Source organism: Schistocerca cancellata, chromosome 4, assembly GCF_023864275.1.
Source record: "Schistocerca cancellata isolate TAMUIC-IGC-003103 chromosome 4, iqSchCanc2.1, whole genome shotgun sequence".
Classification (NCBI taxonomy): domain Eukaryota; kingdom Metazoa; phylum Arthropoda; class Insecta; order Orthoptera; family Acrididae; genus Schistocerca; species Schistocerca cancellata.
Window position 1 is genome coordinate 771,014,077 of NC_064629.1, and position 15,995 is coordinate 771,030,071.

Consider the following 15,995-nt stretch of genomic DNA (forward strand, 5'->3'; position numbering starts at 1 on the left):
GTTAAATGTGAGAAGATACATTAAATAGTGATGTGCATAAACTAAAGTAACTTTTTCTCTAAAAGACAAAATACCACATGTTACCATAAAAACCAGTTAGTCTCATCCTAACAAAGAAAACCATATGAACCTCTCAGCGGAATCACTCCTAGACTCAATGAAGCCACTATATACTATGAAGAAAATAATGAAGCCATCATCGTAAAAGCTATGTGCAAACACTGTTCGTACTTGTTAACGACCTCCATCTAAATTTGAACCTTCTGTAGATCCTAAATTTACCATGTGGACAAAGGAGTAGGACTTGAATATGATCTAACTTATAGACTGTGGAACTTTAGGAAGAGGTCTGTTAAAACATGGTGAGTATCATCTTCAAAGAGGACCCCCATGCAACATTAAGCCTCCCCATAGTGTAACACCTGTTCCACCGATAAAATCACATTGCCGGGTTCATTGTGTGTTCCCACTTCTCATCAGTTGAGGATACGTCCAGCATTGTCTAACATTATCATTTTGCTGGTCCAAGTTTTATCATGTGGGGAGGCATAATTGTTGCATGGGCATACTGATGTCAAAATCTCTGAACATGGTACACTCACCAGTCATCATTATTGTGACACTGCCTCCTTCCCGATGTGCTTCTTTTCAGGGATGCATTCGGACTCTACTTCATTTTTACAGATGACAAAGTGCAATTACACAAAAACTGAGTTTATTGAGGAGCTCTTGGAACAAGAGGATATTTGGCGAATGGACTGGCCTGCCAATTCCCAATTAAAATCCTATCGAGCATGTGTGGGATGCCTTGGGGAAACATATTGCAGTACATCCATACGCAACAATGACCACCCAGCAGTTTTCAACCACACTGGAGGAGGGAATGGAATGCCTTACCGAAAGAACTCTTTACCAACCTTGTTACCAGCATGGGAGCAAGTTGTAGGGCATGGTTTGCCATCTGTGGTGATCACATACCCTATTAAGGACCATGTCCCAACCTCTGCAATGTCCAAGGAGCATAATAAACTGCAATGACTTCAGTATAATTATTGTCTTTCAATAACAGCATAATTTCTGTTTGTCTCACGGTCTGTTTCTTTCACTTCTGTACTATACACTAGCAGTTCTTCCTATGCATGGAAGTTTCACAAAGTCATATTACTTCACAGTGACACATCATGCGAAAGTTACTTTTGTCCTTGTGTTTTTCACACCAGTGTATGTAACGAGATACAGCAAGATCAGATAGCTCCACTTCCTGCATTTGAACTCCTTAAATAACTTTTTTCTTTTTTTCATTTTTACGTTTTACACATCGTATATTCAAGTAGGAGGGTAATATCCGTGGCGTGTGTAATGAGGGGTGGTTCCGACCAGAGCAAGGAAGGAAGTTCACAGCCCGTTCCTAGAGGTCACACATGTGCGTCACGTGACTATACAGAGCTAGCAGCAGCATGCATCAATTGTCCATACACTGCCAGATGCATTGCGAACAGTGACAGGGAGGCGTCAAAAGATGAGCAAAGAGGTGTCGTTCGTTTTCTGACAGTGGAAGGAGGAGGAGGAGGAGGAGGAGGAGGAACAGACTTTCATCGACGAATGTCACAAGTGTATGGCAAACACTGCATGTCCATTGCAAGCGTCAAGGCGTGGTAAAGCGCTTCAGGGAAGGATGGGTGTCGTTAGCCGATGATGCACTGTCTGGAGCAGCACATGTGTTACTGATGACAACATCCGGCTGTTGGATGCACTCACTACCCAGGACAGTCGAGTGACAGTGAAAGCCATAGCCACCATGGTCAGATTGAGTGTCTTAAGTGTTCACACGGCCATGAAGGAATAACTGCACATGCACAAAATGGGTTCCCCACAGTCTTCAACCACACCAGGAAGCATGTTGAATGGCTCCCTTCCGAGTCACTTCTTACAGTACGGAAAAACAGTGAATGTCCGGCGTTACTCACAAACCTTGACCACCCTTCACCAAGGGATCAAATTAAAACAACCAGACAATCTCACCTGTGGGGTCATTCAGCTCCACAACAATGCAAAGCCTCATACAGCTAACACAGTCACAGCACTCCTGCAGAAATTCAAATGGGAGGTTCTCTGCCACACTCCATACAGTCCGGACCTCTCCCCCTGTAATTACGCCATTTTTTGTCCCCTTAAAAAGGCTCTGAGGGGCAAACAATTCCCTTGAGATGACAACATCCAGCTGTACATGCAGAACTGGTTAACATCGCAGACCCAGGAAATTTTTGAGACAGCCATTCACCACCTTGTCACAGTGGGACAAGTGTCTCAACAGCCAGGGTCAATACTTGTGACATACAGCTACTGGTTTCTGTAATTATGCCTCCGGCTCATTTGTTTTTGAACGCCCCTTACAATAATTGCCATGGCCAACAGTTGTGTACATAGTGGCAATGCCGTGAGATTCTGTTATACTTGTGAACTCACACTGTATACTTACTCATCATTCTATACTGGTGTAGTCTACTTTTACCTGACAACAGACTTGACTCAAGTGAAAAGTTATTAGTTAAATGGTCAGTAGTGCAGCCTGGAGAGTAAAGGCTCCAGACAGCAAGTTAGGAGATGACATCACAGGACCCACTGTAAAATTTAAAATGCATGTACAGAGCTCGTTTCCGATCTCTATTGGTAGTATCTTTCTGTATAATCCATTGGGGAGGGGGGATAATCAGACAAAGCTATGTGACACAGCTGTACTTGCTACAATTCTATTATTCAATTATGTATTTTTTCGTATTTTTTTTTCTTTTACATGTAGTACACACTTAAATCCAGCTCCACAGCCAGAAATTTGTCAGTCTTGTTATTTGCTTCTGTTGTGTACAGGTGCCATTATGCCCGACACTAGATTGTGTCTATTATGTTATTGCACTGTTTTGTTTTCCCCTTTAGTCACTCTTTCAAACCTGCTTGCTTATGGGGTCACCTGCGCACCTCGTGTTGTCTTTGCGAATGTCTCACTTAGGACATTTGTTGCTTGTTATTTCCACAGATATTAGAGTCTGTTTGGGTTTTTCCCACTTCACTTGAGATTCTGCAGCTTTGTGGCCACAGCACTATTCCTCCACAAGGGAATACAGAAAGCGTAATTCTAGACGTGAAAATAAGTTACAAATCAACCAACTGTATCTTCTAAAGATTTCTACACAAGAAGAAAATCCTGGGATTTGCTTTTCTGGATGACACTTGAAGACTGAAAATGACATGTGCCAGTGAGAGCAAAGAGCTTCGACTACTACTGTGTTACTTCAGCCGAACAAGAGGGTTGTTATGGAAATCTTGGGAGAGAAATGAATAAACATACTGGCTGTAACTACCAATTTCGTGTGCGTGCTATTGCTAATTGTACTGTGCCTTGTCCACGCGCCGACTACCTTGTCTTCCATGTGTGTGTACTGTTCGAGCAATAAATTACAGTGTTCTTGGTTAAGTACAATACTCAAAATAATTTCAGTGGTAAACTGTTCACATAAATGAACAATTTCAACTCTTAACAGTGCTAATATTTTAGCAGGAGTGAGTTGTTACACTGCTGAAACGTCGAAGCCGTTTGATCTGCAGCAGAAAATTCCATATCTGCAGTCAGTATACTTCTTGAGCCATTATTCATCTGGAGAAAGTTCCTCTGGCAAATATGAGGAAGACGATACGTAAAGACACTTATTTTGGGAGGATATATTAGAAGCTTGTCCTTGCTCCTGGCAGAAGAGGATGACCCTCTGAAATCAAATTCTCTAACAGAATGAGAGAACAATAAGACCATTTTTTCACACATCGTAGAAACACGCAAGCATTCATTTCCTCAATATGGCAACTTCAGTGCCTCATGAAACAACAAACACCCCTCCAACCACAAACCTGGCACTCCACTCTCGCAACAGGGAAATCAAATTTTTGCCAAAAACCAACAAAAATAAATATTTTAGCCAGCATATCAAAACAGAATATTTCAGTTAAATGCAACTTTTCACTACAAAAGTAGTTTTGTTTTTAAGAATGGCATTTGTGTGTTAGATGAAATTTACACCTACGCCTCTACTTTGGTTGAAATTTTGAAAATTTCACTGTTATTGCTTTGTGTATACTACACTTTATACTGAGGTCAGTTCATGTACATACAGTGTATGTCCCATATTTTGCACTGTATTCTAAACCATTTGTCTTAAAGGAAAGCTCAAAAATATGTAAAAAGCCATCAATACCTTGCTGTATTTCCAATATCAATACTTTTGTTTCTATATTATCACAAGACCTATATAACTGTATGTATTGGTATTGATACCAAATATCTTATTGAATCTGGTATTGGAACGTCCCTATATCCAGCAGCAGTACATAAGCAAATACAATCTATGTGCAGCAGATGCACTCAAAGATGCCCACTAGCATTTGTTTTGCCTGAAAACACACACACACACACACACACAATATTGCATAAGGACACAGTTTAGGAAAAGGGATCTGACAGCAAACCAAGCTTCCAGCATTAAAGTCTGTTTGCCAGTCTAGCCTCCAACCACAATACCACAATAGGGTCAGTTCACGTGGTTTGTCACTGGGAATCCACAGGATGCAAACACACCAGAACGTAGCTCTTCAAACTGAAGAGTTTAAACCTTACCAGGACATTTAGGCAAGAACATCATAAGATAATTCTTTGTGTGCCATCATTCCCAATTGTGACCTCAATGGCTGCACAAGCTAGTCGGCACCACAAGGACACATGCACAGCTTATGAAACACTGGACACAAGCATCAATCCACTTGCTCCAAACACCATTCTTCTTGTACATCTTCCTGTAACAAAAGGGAATTTATGTTCATCACCTGACAATATTATTATAAGATAATTTAAGATACACATTTTTACAAAACATTTAAAATATGTTAAAAATGGAGTACAAAAGACATGCAAATGGTCATAATTATCTCTGTGAAAATCATTGTTCTCCTTTTTGTTTATGCATCTGCAGTACTCTGATACATTGAAATTGCAATGTAATCTCTTTGCCTATGCAGCTAAGCAACTGACTCCTTCACATCCCACCAATGGGTATGCGCGCACACACACACACACACACACACACACACACACACTACTGCACCAGCTTTATGGCGGTGTGTGCGCACCTGCTCTCACTCATTTACCACCGATAACTGGAGGCTGGCCACTCAAGGGCTAGTGCTCACAGTCCTGTTGGATAACTTTTATTGCTGTAAGTTTTCTGGCAGTTTTTACCACAGTTATTCCTGTTAGGAGGGTTTAGCCCAGTTGTCGATTTGGGAATGCTACTTGTGCTGATTCTGTGTAATTCATTTTGTACTCAGGATTACTGTAAGTTCAATTTCACTACTTTCTGTTTTGCTTCAATTTTATTTGTACCTTCTTTTAGTGTACTAGCCCAAGAGATTTGCATTCTACTTGAATTCAATGTTTAACCTACTTATGGGAGTTCAAGTAACATTTCTTATATTCTCACTATTTTATAGTTTTCCTTTGATTGATTTGATATGCTCTGTTTACACGAGTTGAAACGTGTTTTTGTAAAAGCTGAATTCATACTGTGCTTTATTAAATTTCAGACAGAAGGTCCAATTCATCACTGAAAATCTTAAAATTGCTTAATTTCAAATATTAACAGCTTATTGGTAATCATCTTGCATTTCCATGTTTATGTCAAATTTCACATTTTATACCCGTAACAACAGTTGGGTGAATTTTTTTTTTTTTTTTCATAAATTAGACTGTCCTGGATGAAATCAAAAGTTTCTTATGGCGTGCCATCTTACCACTCCTAGCTTGCTACCACATTCCAACGGTAGCAGAGCATGGTTGATAGGGGAGAGTGTTGGGGGGGTGGGGTGAGTGAGCTTTCATACCAGAAAAGGTATTAAGAGTAACAATTTATTTTGTGAAGTATTTTGCATAGTGTGTACTTCTCCATTTTTTCCCTACATTATTCCCTTCTCAATCATGGCTGTAAGGGAAGTGGTCAGGACTGGACATCTGAAAAAAGATGAATTGATACATGAATTACAAATCCAGAACCAGGTAGTCGAATGCAGTGTTAGTGAATTCCCACAGTGCACCCTTGCAGCATTTGACCCCCACTGCAGCTGAGCCCTGCTGTCCTGAGTAAGTCAAGCCATCGTTGTTTGTCGTATGTCCCTAACCAGTGTGCAACACGGTATTTGACCAACTTAAGGACAGCTGTCACTCATGGTCTCCCCATTTCTGGTGCAAGCTCATTTATATCATTTAAGTAATCTGTTACAGGATTTGTTTAAAATGAATACTGATGTGAAGCAGAGCACAAGAGAAAGTTAGGGAATTTCACAGTCATGCTAATTTACTGCAGTGGAAAGAGATTCCTGACAAACACATAAGCATTGATGATGATAGTATTTTGCAGCATGATAGTGGGCTGCAGATATGGGAACATTTTAATTGTTTACCTACCCCTGTCATGGCTATTATACATGAGATTCATAAACTGTCAATGGAAACTAGTGACCAAATTTTAGAATTTTTGTATTTGTTGGTTAAATTACAATAGGCTAATGTTCTCCAAATTCTTGATCTTAGAGTCTTCAGACCATTTACCCATTAACTATAAGGTGGTTGGCTAGTATTATTGATCATGTTATTCCAGAAGGGGGTGCCTCGAGTGGTTTGCGTGGTGGGACTGTTAACCTAGGTTTGTCAAATAGGCTGAGAAAGTAATTAATTAATGAACATTATTTTTGGGTACAAAGTCAACAAGAAACCTTTGCTAATTATATTGAGGATGTCAGATTGGCTCAATTAGCATTGTGAGTCACGGTCCAGCTCTCGGCTGATTAACACTTTTACCACTCTGTAGATGTTTACCTTTTCCTGTCTTCTATTTGTAGTATATTTCTTAAATTTCATGCATGTTTTTCTGTTCCAGAGGTGTAAGCTTGCATTTTGGAAGTGTAAGTTCAGGCAGTCAGTACCAAGCTTTCATTTCTTCTGAACAGCTAGCTAAATAGCTCATTGAGGCATCAGCATCTATTGGTGATACATCAGAGGGTAGCAAGTTGCATATCTAAGATTATGTCTGCTTTTATGGTTTACTCCTTCAGTTAGTCTTGCTAGGATGGGTAGATGTATGCATGCTGTGTGTGGACGCAGAAGCAGCTGGCCACAGCTCGCAAAAAGCTGAATGCGCTTTTGGCTACGGCCAGTCACCATCAGGCTGATGCCTCCGAGTGTAGCTGTGGCAGAGAATTTGGTGCGTCATACGAGACACCGTAAGTGTCGCTTGTTTCATCCACAGGCTCTGCTACCAAGGCATCACCTAGTGAATTCGCCCTCACAGCAGGGGGAGTGGCAGGTGGTAGCACATGCGCATCACTCTAGGCAGAGGGCCAATGTGGAGAATGGCTGTCTAGTGTCGCCCATTCACCCTGTGAGTGGATAGGTGGCCGCTCCTTTAGCAGGGTATGAGAAGGCACATGATCAGGGGAGGAGGGGTTTACCAGTTATCGAGAGCTCCATGTTAGGTGCTTTACGGAGGCCCTTAGCCAGATGACATTCAGGGAGGGAAAGAAATCCAATGTGCACTTGGTGTGTCTGCTGGGGTGCCTTATCTGAGATGTGGAGGTAGCCTCGCCTGCTGCTACGAAGCATGCAGAGTGCAGTCATCTGCAAGTTGTGGCTCAAATCGGCACCGATGACATCTGTTGCATGGGCTCTGAGGCAATCCTCAGGTCATAAAGGTGGCTGGCAGAAGTGGTGAAGGCTGCTGTACTTTGTGATTAAAAGCTATGACCTTCATTCTCTGAAGAATCTACTGCAGTTAAGTTGTTGTTGTTGTTGTGGTCTTCAGTCCTGAGACTGGTTTGATGCAGCTCTCCATGCTACTCTATCCTGTGCAAGTTTCTTCATCTCCCAGTACCTACTGCAGCCTACATCCTTCTGAATCTGCTTAGTGTATTCATCTCTTGGTCTCCCTCTATGATTTTTACCCTCCACGCTGCCCTCCAGTACCAAATTGGTGATCCCTTGATGCCTCAGAACATGTCCTACCAACCAATCACTTCTTCTAGTCAAGTTGTGCCACAAACTCCTCTTCTCCCCAATTCTGTTCAGTACCTCATCATTAGTTATGTGATCTATCCATCTAATATTCAGCATTCTTCTGTAGCACCACATTTCGAAAGATCCTATTCTCTTCTTGTCTAAACTATTTATCATCCATGTTTCACTTCCATACATGGCTACACTCCATACTAATACTTTCAGAAACGACTTCCTGACACTTAAATCTATAGTCGATGTTAACAAATTTCTCTTCTTCAGAAACGCTTTCCTTGCCATTGCTAGTCTACTTTTTATATCTTCTCTACTTCGACCATCATCAGTTATTTTGCTCCCCAAATAGCAAAACTCCTTTACTACTTTAAGTGCCTCATTTCCTAATCTAATTCCCTCAGCTTCACCCGACTTAATTTGACTACATTCCATTATCCTCGTTTTGCTTTTGTTGATGTTCATCTTATACCCTCCTTTCAAGATACTGTCCATTCCGTTCAGCTGCTCTTCCAAGTCCTTTGCTGTCTCTGACAGAATTACAATGTCATCGGCAAACCTCAAAGTTTTTATTTCTTCTCCATGGATTTTAATACCTACTCCAATTTTTTTTTTGTTACCTTCACTGCTTGCTCAATATACAGATTGAATAACATAGGGGAGAGGCTACAACCCCGTCTAACTCCCTTCCCAACCACTGCTTCCCTTTCACGCCCCTCAACTCTTATAACTGCCATCTGGTTTCTGTACAAATTGTAAATAGCCTTTCGCTCCCTGTATTTTACCCCTGCCACCTTCAGAATTTGAAAGAGAGTATTCCAGTCAACATTATCAAACGCTTTCTCTAAGTCTACAAATGCTAGGAACGTAGGTTTGCCTTTCCTTAATCTAGCTTCTAAGATAAGTCGTAGGGTCAGAATTGCCTCACGTGTTCCAACATTTCTACGGAATCCAAACTGATCTTCCCTGAGGCCAGCTTCTACCAGTTTTTTCGTTTGTCTGTAAAGAATTTGTGTTATTATTTTGCAGCTGTGACTTATTAAACCGATAGTTCGGTAATTTTCACATCTGTCAACACCTGCTTTCTTTGGGATTAGAATTATTATATTCTTCTTGAAGTCTGAGGGTATTTCGCCTGTCTCATACATCTTGCTCACTATATGGTAGAGTTTTGTTAAGCTTGGCTCTCCCAAGGCTGTCATTAGTTCTAATGGGATGTTGTCTTCTCCTGGGGCCTTGTTTCCACTGAGGTCTTTCAGTGCTCTGTCAAACTCTTCACGCAGTATCGTATCTTCCATTTCATCTTCATCTACCTCCTCTTCCATTTCCATAGTATTTTCTTCATTAACATTGCCCCTGTATAGACCCTCTATATACTCCTTCCACCTTTCTGCTTTCCCTTCTTTGTTTAGAACTGGGTTTCCATCTGAGCTCTTGATATTCATACCAGTGGTTCTCTTTTCTCGAAAGGTCTCTTTAATTTTCCTGTAGGCAGTATCTATCTTACCCCTCTTGAGATAAGCCTCTACATCCTTACATTTGTCCTCCAGCCATCCCTGCTTAGCCATTTTGCACTTCCTGTCGATCTCATTTTTGAGACGTTTGTCTTCCTTTTTGCCTGCTTCACTTACTGCATTTTTGTATTTTCTCCTTTCATCAAGTAAATTCAGTATCTCTTCTGTTACCCAAAGATTTCTACTAGCCCTCGTCTTTTTACCTACTTGATCCTCTGCTGCCTTCACTATTTCATTCCTCAAAGCTACCCATTCTTCTTCTACTGTATTCCTTTCCCCCATTCCTGTCAATTGTTCCCTTATGCTCTCCCTGAAACTCTCTATAACCTCTGGTTTAATCAGTTTATCCAGGTCCCATCTCCTTAAATTAGCACCTTTTTGTAGTTTCTTCAGTTTTAATATACAGTTCATAACCAATAGATTGTGGTCAGAGTCCACATCTGCCCCTGGAAATGTCTTACAATTTAAAATCTGGTTCCTAAATCTCTGTCTTACCATTATATAATGTATCTAAAACCTTTTAGAATTTCCAGGGTTCTTCCATGTATACAACCTTCTTTGATGATTCTTGAACCAAGTGTTAGCTATGATTAAGTTATGCTCTGTGCAAAATTCTACCAGGCGGCTTTCTCTTTCATTTCTTGGCCCTACTACGTTTCCTTCTCTTCCTTTTCCTACTGTCGAATTCTAGTCACCCATGATTATTAAATTTTCCTCTCCCTTCACTACCTGAATAATTTCTTTTATGTCATCATACATTTCCTCAATTTCATCATCATCATCTGCAGAGCTAGTTGGCATATAAACTTGTACTACTGTAGTAGGCGTGGGCTTCGTGTCTATCGTGGCCACAATAATGCATTCACTATGCGGTTTGTAGTAGCTTACCCGCACTCCTATTTTCCTATTCATTATTAAAGCTACTCCTGCATTACCCCTATTTGATTTTGTATTTATGATCCTGTATTCGCCTGACCAAAAGTCTTGCTCCTCCTGCCACCGAACTTCACTAATTCCCACTATATCTAACTTTAACCTATCCATTTCCCTTTTTAAATTTTCTAACCTACCTGCCCGATTAAGGGATCTGACATTCCACGCTCCGATCTGTAGAACGCCAGTTTTCTTTCTTTTGATAACGACGTCCTCTTGAGTAGTCCCCGCCCGCAGATCCGAATGGGGGACTACTTTACCTCCAGAATATTTTACCCAAGAGGACGCCATCATCATTTAATCATACAGTAAAGCTGCACACCCTCGGGAAAAATTACGGCTGTAGTTTCCCCTTGCTTTCAGCCTTTCGCAGTACCAAAACAGCAAGGCCGTTTTGGTTAGTGTTACAGGGCCAGATCAGTCAATCATCCAGACTGTTGCCCCTGCAACTACTGAAAAGGCTGCTGACCCTCTTCAGGAACCACACGTTTGTCTGGCCTCTCAACAGATACCCCTCCGTTGTGGTTGCACCTATGGTACGGCTATCTGTAGCGTTGAGGCACGCAAGCCTCCCCACCAACGGCAAGGTCCATGGTTCATGGGGAGGGGGGGGGGGGGGGGGGGGGGGGGGGTGCAGTTAAGTAGTTGACAGGAATGGTGATGCACGAAAGATCGTGTATTACAGCTTCTACCCATGTCACATTATTAAGGGTTTGACAGTACTTTCTAAACAAACACTGGAAGCAGCAGATAAGTCATTGTTTCGTGTACTTTTATCAGGTGATATTTCTCCAGTTTCAGGTCCTCCACCGAATGAACACTTACCAATGATCTGACGTTAAAAAGTCTTTATCATTTTTATGAAGTGTCATACAGACCTCTAACCTGGAGTCAAGGTACTTTCCCCTCAGGTCAACTTTTATTAAAAAGACCAAGATGAATCTGTCTGGACTATGAGTACTGCAGTATACTGTACCAATTGAGATCTGGCCATTGCACTGCATTATTAACCACCAGCAAAGCAAATTCTGATTTCTACACAAAGAAGGAGAATTTAAATTCAAGCACCACCCTCTACACATTCTCTATACAACAAATTTCAACCTGTACATAATCACCAGGTGTTATTTGGTAAAAATAATGTGCTATTTTGTTGGTCACTTCAACAGGAGAGTTTGCCACATATACAGGGTGGTCAAAAACAGTCTGTTAAGCTTGTAAGGGTGTTGCAGGATGGTTGTGCGAAGAAATAATTGTTAAGGAAAAAATTTGATACATTGCACCATATCTGTGTTAATCAACACTGAAGTTAGCCAATCATGGCACTGTGCATCCAACTTCAAGCAGCGTACCAAATACAGTAAGAGTCAGTTTTTCTCACAGCGAAGATGATAGTGCACAGGACTGTTCAACCTTTGACTCTGGTTTGATCATTACTATCATCCCACATTCAAGTTTTACATCCCTCTTGTTCGGTTTTAGGAAACCGAATGAAAAATAGGTATGGGAACACAAGTCTCTGACAGGCCACTTGAATTTGCACGTACGAAGGCCTGATTGGCTAACTTCAATGCGAACGAACTCTGAAACAGTGGGAAGTATATTATTTTTGTTCTTAACAATTATTTATCAGCACAGTCTACCCTGTAACAGCCTTACAAGCTTCCCAGATTGTTTATCACAACCATTCATTTCCGAGTGACTCCCATAACATGGTGGTTGAAGAGGGTTAACTGACTTAATTTTGCTGGAACTATTTACATGACCAATTCCTAATTTCCTTAATTATTCTGTAACCTTTTGCTCTTTAGACAGGAATGACTGCCACACTTTCTGCTAGTGTCTACATCTATTCATCCACCTTCCCCGTACTATAGTGCAATAGTCCTCATTCCAGCATAGGGCAGACTGATTCTAAGCTACCTAGACAAAACTGGAATGAATATTAGAGGCTTTGTGGATCACAATTGTAATGACATCCACTGTGTCCATAAACAGCATAACCTTTTTTAAAATTTAGCCACCTAACTGTATTGCTTCCAGTTTGACGTTGTGTGTATCCCTCTAGGCGATTTCCTCTTGAGCACTGCTATTTTGGCTAGTATAATCCAGTTTGAGAGTTTTCACTGGAATGTAAATCATCATGAACTTCCCAACAGGAAGTGTTCACAAGGTCTAGTGATGATGAGAGGGTCATGTCTGAGAATAATCCTGCTGCAATGCACCATTTGCTCTTTGCTCAAAATAGAGAGAGCGCATGTCATAATGTAGCTTACTGTAATTTGGCCCTTGTAGCAAATGTTAATAGGATCACATAACTGTGCATGGAGATAAAAGACTATGGGGGTAAGGGCAGGGGGGAGGGGTTAGTCAACATGGCAGCAATAAAGCACACACTCTGTTCAGTGGTGTACACATTCCGATGGCAACTGCTTTTAATGTGATGGTAGGAGAGAATAGGATGGAATTGTAAATGCCACTATAGAAAACAGCACCAGCAAGTAAATGCTTTATTCTAGCACTGAAAATGATGACACTGACAAAATTATATGCTACAGTAAAAAACCGTTTTGAATTTATACGACCAATGCTGCAGTTTCCCTTGTTTGTAATACTTGTGTGGTCATGGTGCACAAATTTCCTAATGTAGGTTAATTCTTACAAAGAAGAAGACAGCAACCAGCCACTATTAATACTGCTATTTATTTAGGTAAATAGCACCGTTACCAGTTTCGAACTCGCAAGGTCATCATCAGACGGCTGTTCACATAATTTCCAAGACACACTTTACTTCGCCACAGTGGAAGAATAAAAATAAAAAACAGACGATAATGTAAAGTGTATCTTGTAAATCATGTGAACAGCGATCTCAGTATTAATTTGCCAGTTCAAAACCGGTAACGGCGCTATTTACCTAAATAAATAGCAGTATTAATAGTGGCTGGTTGCTGTCTTCTTCTTTGTAAGAATTAACCTACATTAACTGTACACAGCCATGGTCTCACCATGTCAGTTTCAGACAAAACAGCATTAGAATTTCCTAATGAGTTCTATCTCAATTATAGAAAACAAGCACACACCTTTGTACACACACCAAGATTTTACTCTTGTGCATTTTGCAATCCTTTAGTGCACACATGCTGTTATCATCCAAACTGTCTCTTGGTGAGTGATGTGTATAAAGCATGTTTGACTTGGGGATATTTACAAATGCCTAGACTTTACTAGCTTTGGAAAGAGGTGGTGTGGATTTAAGGGAAGACACAATTCTTATTATTAATATGGACTCCTGTCTATATGCTTTCATTTTTGTTTTCTTTGGCATCATTACACAAAATAAATCACTGGTACCAGAGAGCACTGTTATGCAGATACATGAGATACCTGACACAATGTCACCTTTTGTGTGTGCTGGGCAATGTGCATTCTTTGGCATACAACCCGGCCACAGACTAAGTCTGAGTCATTCACTTAAGGCATAACAAACTGGCAACCTCTCAGACTCCTAAGTCAGCCACCTGCACAAAATGGCAACACTTCAGGATGCAAAAGTTTCTGGGGGAAGTGTTGTCTTTTGCTTGAGCACTTGCTGTATCTTCAGTGGTAAATGTCTCAATGCAGCAGACACTGACCATTACCTGCCTGATGCAACATGTGTCTGCATATCTGATCACAATGTGGCACACCTTGGCCAAGTTTCTGCAGTCTCATTGACAAGCAAAAAATTGCCCACTATTTTAGTTTGATTTTCCATGTGAAGTAATTTCCTTAGATGAACACCAAGCAATAACGCAATAGTACTGCCATTGCTCATACGGGAGTGTGAGGAATACTGGTGTGTGTAATATACCATCACACAGCCACATAAAATCAGTTTAGAGTATACTTTTGTAGCATTTATGTCTGCTAAGTTGGTGCACAGATCGCTATTAGTGTGTTTATCGAATTTTCTATTTTGATTATAGTTCCAGTAATTGTCTTGCAGCTACTTATTGAATTTTGCACACTTTAATCTTATTGACGTTGTGCAAGATTGACAAAACAGTCTTAAGTGCAAAGAGGTTAACATTTGTGACATGATGTTTGCTTTTGGTGAAGGAAGCAGAGGAAGCTCAAAACATCTGTACCATGTGTGGTGCAATTGTTATTGGAGAAATTATGTCAGAAAATGGTTCTCTCATTTCAAGAAATGATCGTTCTAGCACGAACAATTTTCCACATTCAGCAAGCCTGGAAACTACCAAATGTGATGAAATGTGACCATTTAACTTATGTGTGACATAGGCATTCAATGGGCAAGGTTCGGAAGGCCAAGCATTCCTATGCAATGTTGGCACTGGTGGTGAGGTTGATGTGATGCCCTTGTGGTAACTTCTTAAGAAGAAATTAATAGCCAAGCCCTAACAAAAGACATCTCCTTAGACAACAAGCAATGGAACAGATAATATTTTGCATCTTGTGCACAGAAAGGATTGTGTGGTATGAACTGCTGCTAACTGCTGCTCCCAAGGGTGTGTGTGTGTGTGTGTGTGTGTGTGTGTGTGTGTGTGTGCGCGAGTGAGTGAGAGAGACTTGTTTTGGGTACAAAGTAAGAAAAACAACAAAGAAAACTATATGAAGTGTTGCTGTTGCATAATAGTAGATTCCTGCCCTGTGTCAAGTTCATAAAAAGCTATCCAAGAGCTCCCTTATGCCCTTATTCTTCTGATCCTGCACACAAATATTTCTTTTTTGCTCTTTATCAAACAACTATCATGAAAATTCCTTTACAGAAAATACCCTTCAAATCTGAACCACTAGGAGTCTACAGCCATGGAATTAGCAAACTATGTAGGCACTGTCACACTGTTTCAGATAAATTGAGATAATAGTGTTTTGTACTGTTGATGATTCATTTCTTTTATGTTTACTCTTGTGTTCAATAAACTAATGGAAAAATACTATAAAAATATGCACTTATACAAATGAAATAACTTATTATAACCTTAAATGCGAACATTTTATGTTAGGCTTTACCATGACTGTTATTGACTGTTTAGAAACAGTGACTGGTAATGGTAAATTTGTTGTTCCATTCAATATTATCACCTTATGATGAAAGTTTCTGTAACATAAGCATGCATAAATCTACACGATTTACTAAGATATTATGCATTTTGGTCCGCAACACAGTTTCTGTTTACTTGCATCATACTCAAGTAGTACAAAAAAGTGTCAGTTGGAAGAAACACAAAGAAACTCCATCAAATAATTCAGTGACAATTTCATCAACGAAATTAAGTATTTGCGAAAAGTCAAAACTTTTTTGGCAGAAACAGAAAAAAAGCCTGCAATATTGTAAGTTTTTAGCCTTTGGGATATGAGTACTGAAAGTAGCAAGACGACTTATGATATTGTTGTTGTTTTCTTAAGAGTTCCTTACTGAGTTTTCATCTGGCTGTTTGTAATTC

At 40.4% G+C, this 15,995-nt stretch overlaps 1 long non-coding RNA gene across 3 annotated transcripts in view; it reads right to left on the bottom strand.

The window, feature by feature from the left end:
• Nucleotides 1–3,572: 3,572 nt before the first annotated feature.
• LOC126183540 (uncharacterized) overlaps nt 3,573–15,995 on the bottom strand; it is a 105,094-nt gene continuing 92,671 nt past the window's right edge. For 2 of the 3 annotated variants that reach the window (XR_007536767.1, XR_007536766.1), the window contains one exon: nt 3,574–4,839. This is a non-coding gene — a long non-coding RNA (uncharacterized LOC126183540). Of the gene's footprint in view, nt 4,840–15,995 lie in introns of all 3 variants that reach the window. The other variant, XR_007536768.1, reaches the window with a different exon arrangement.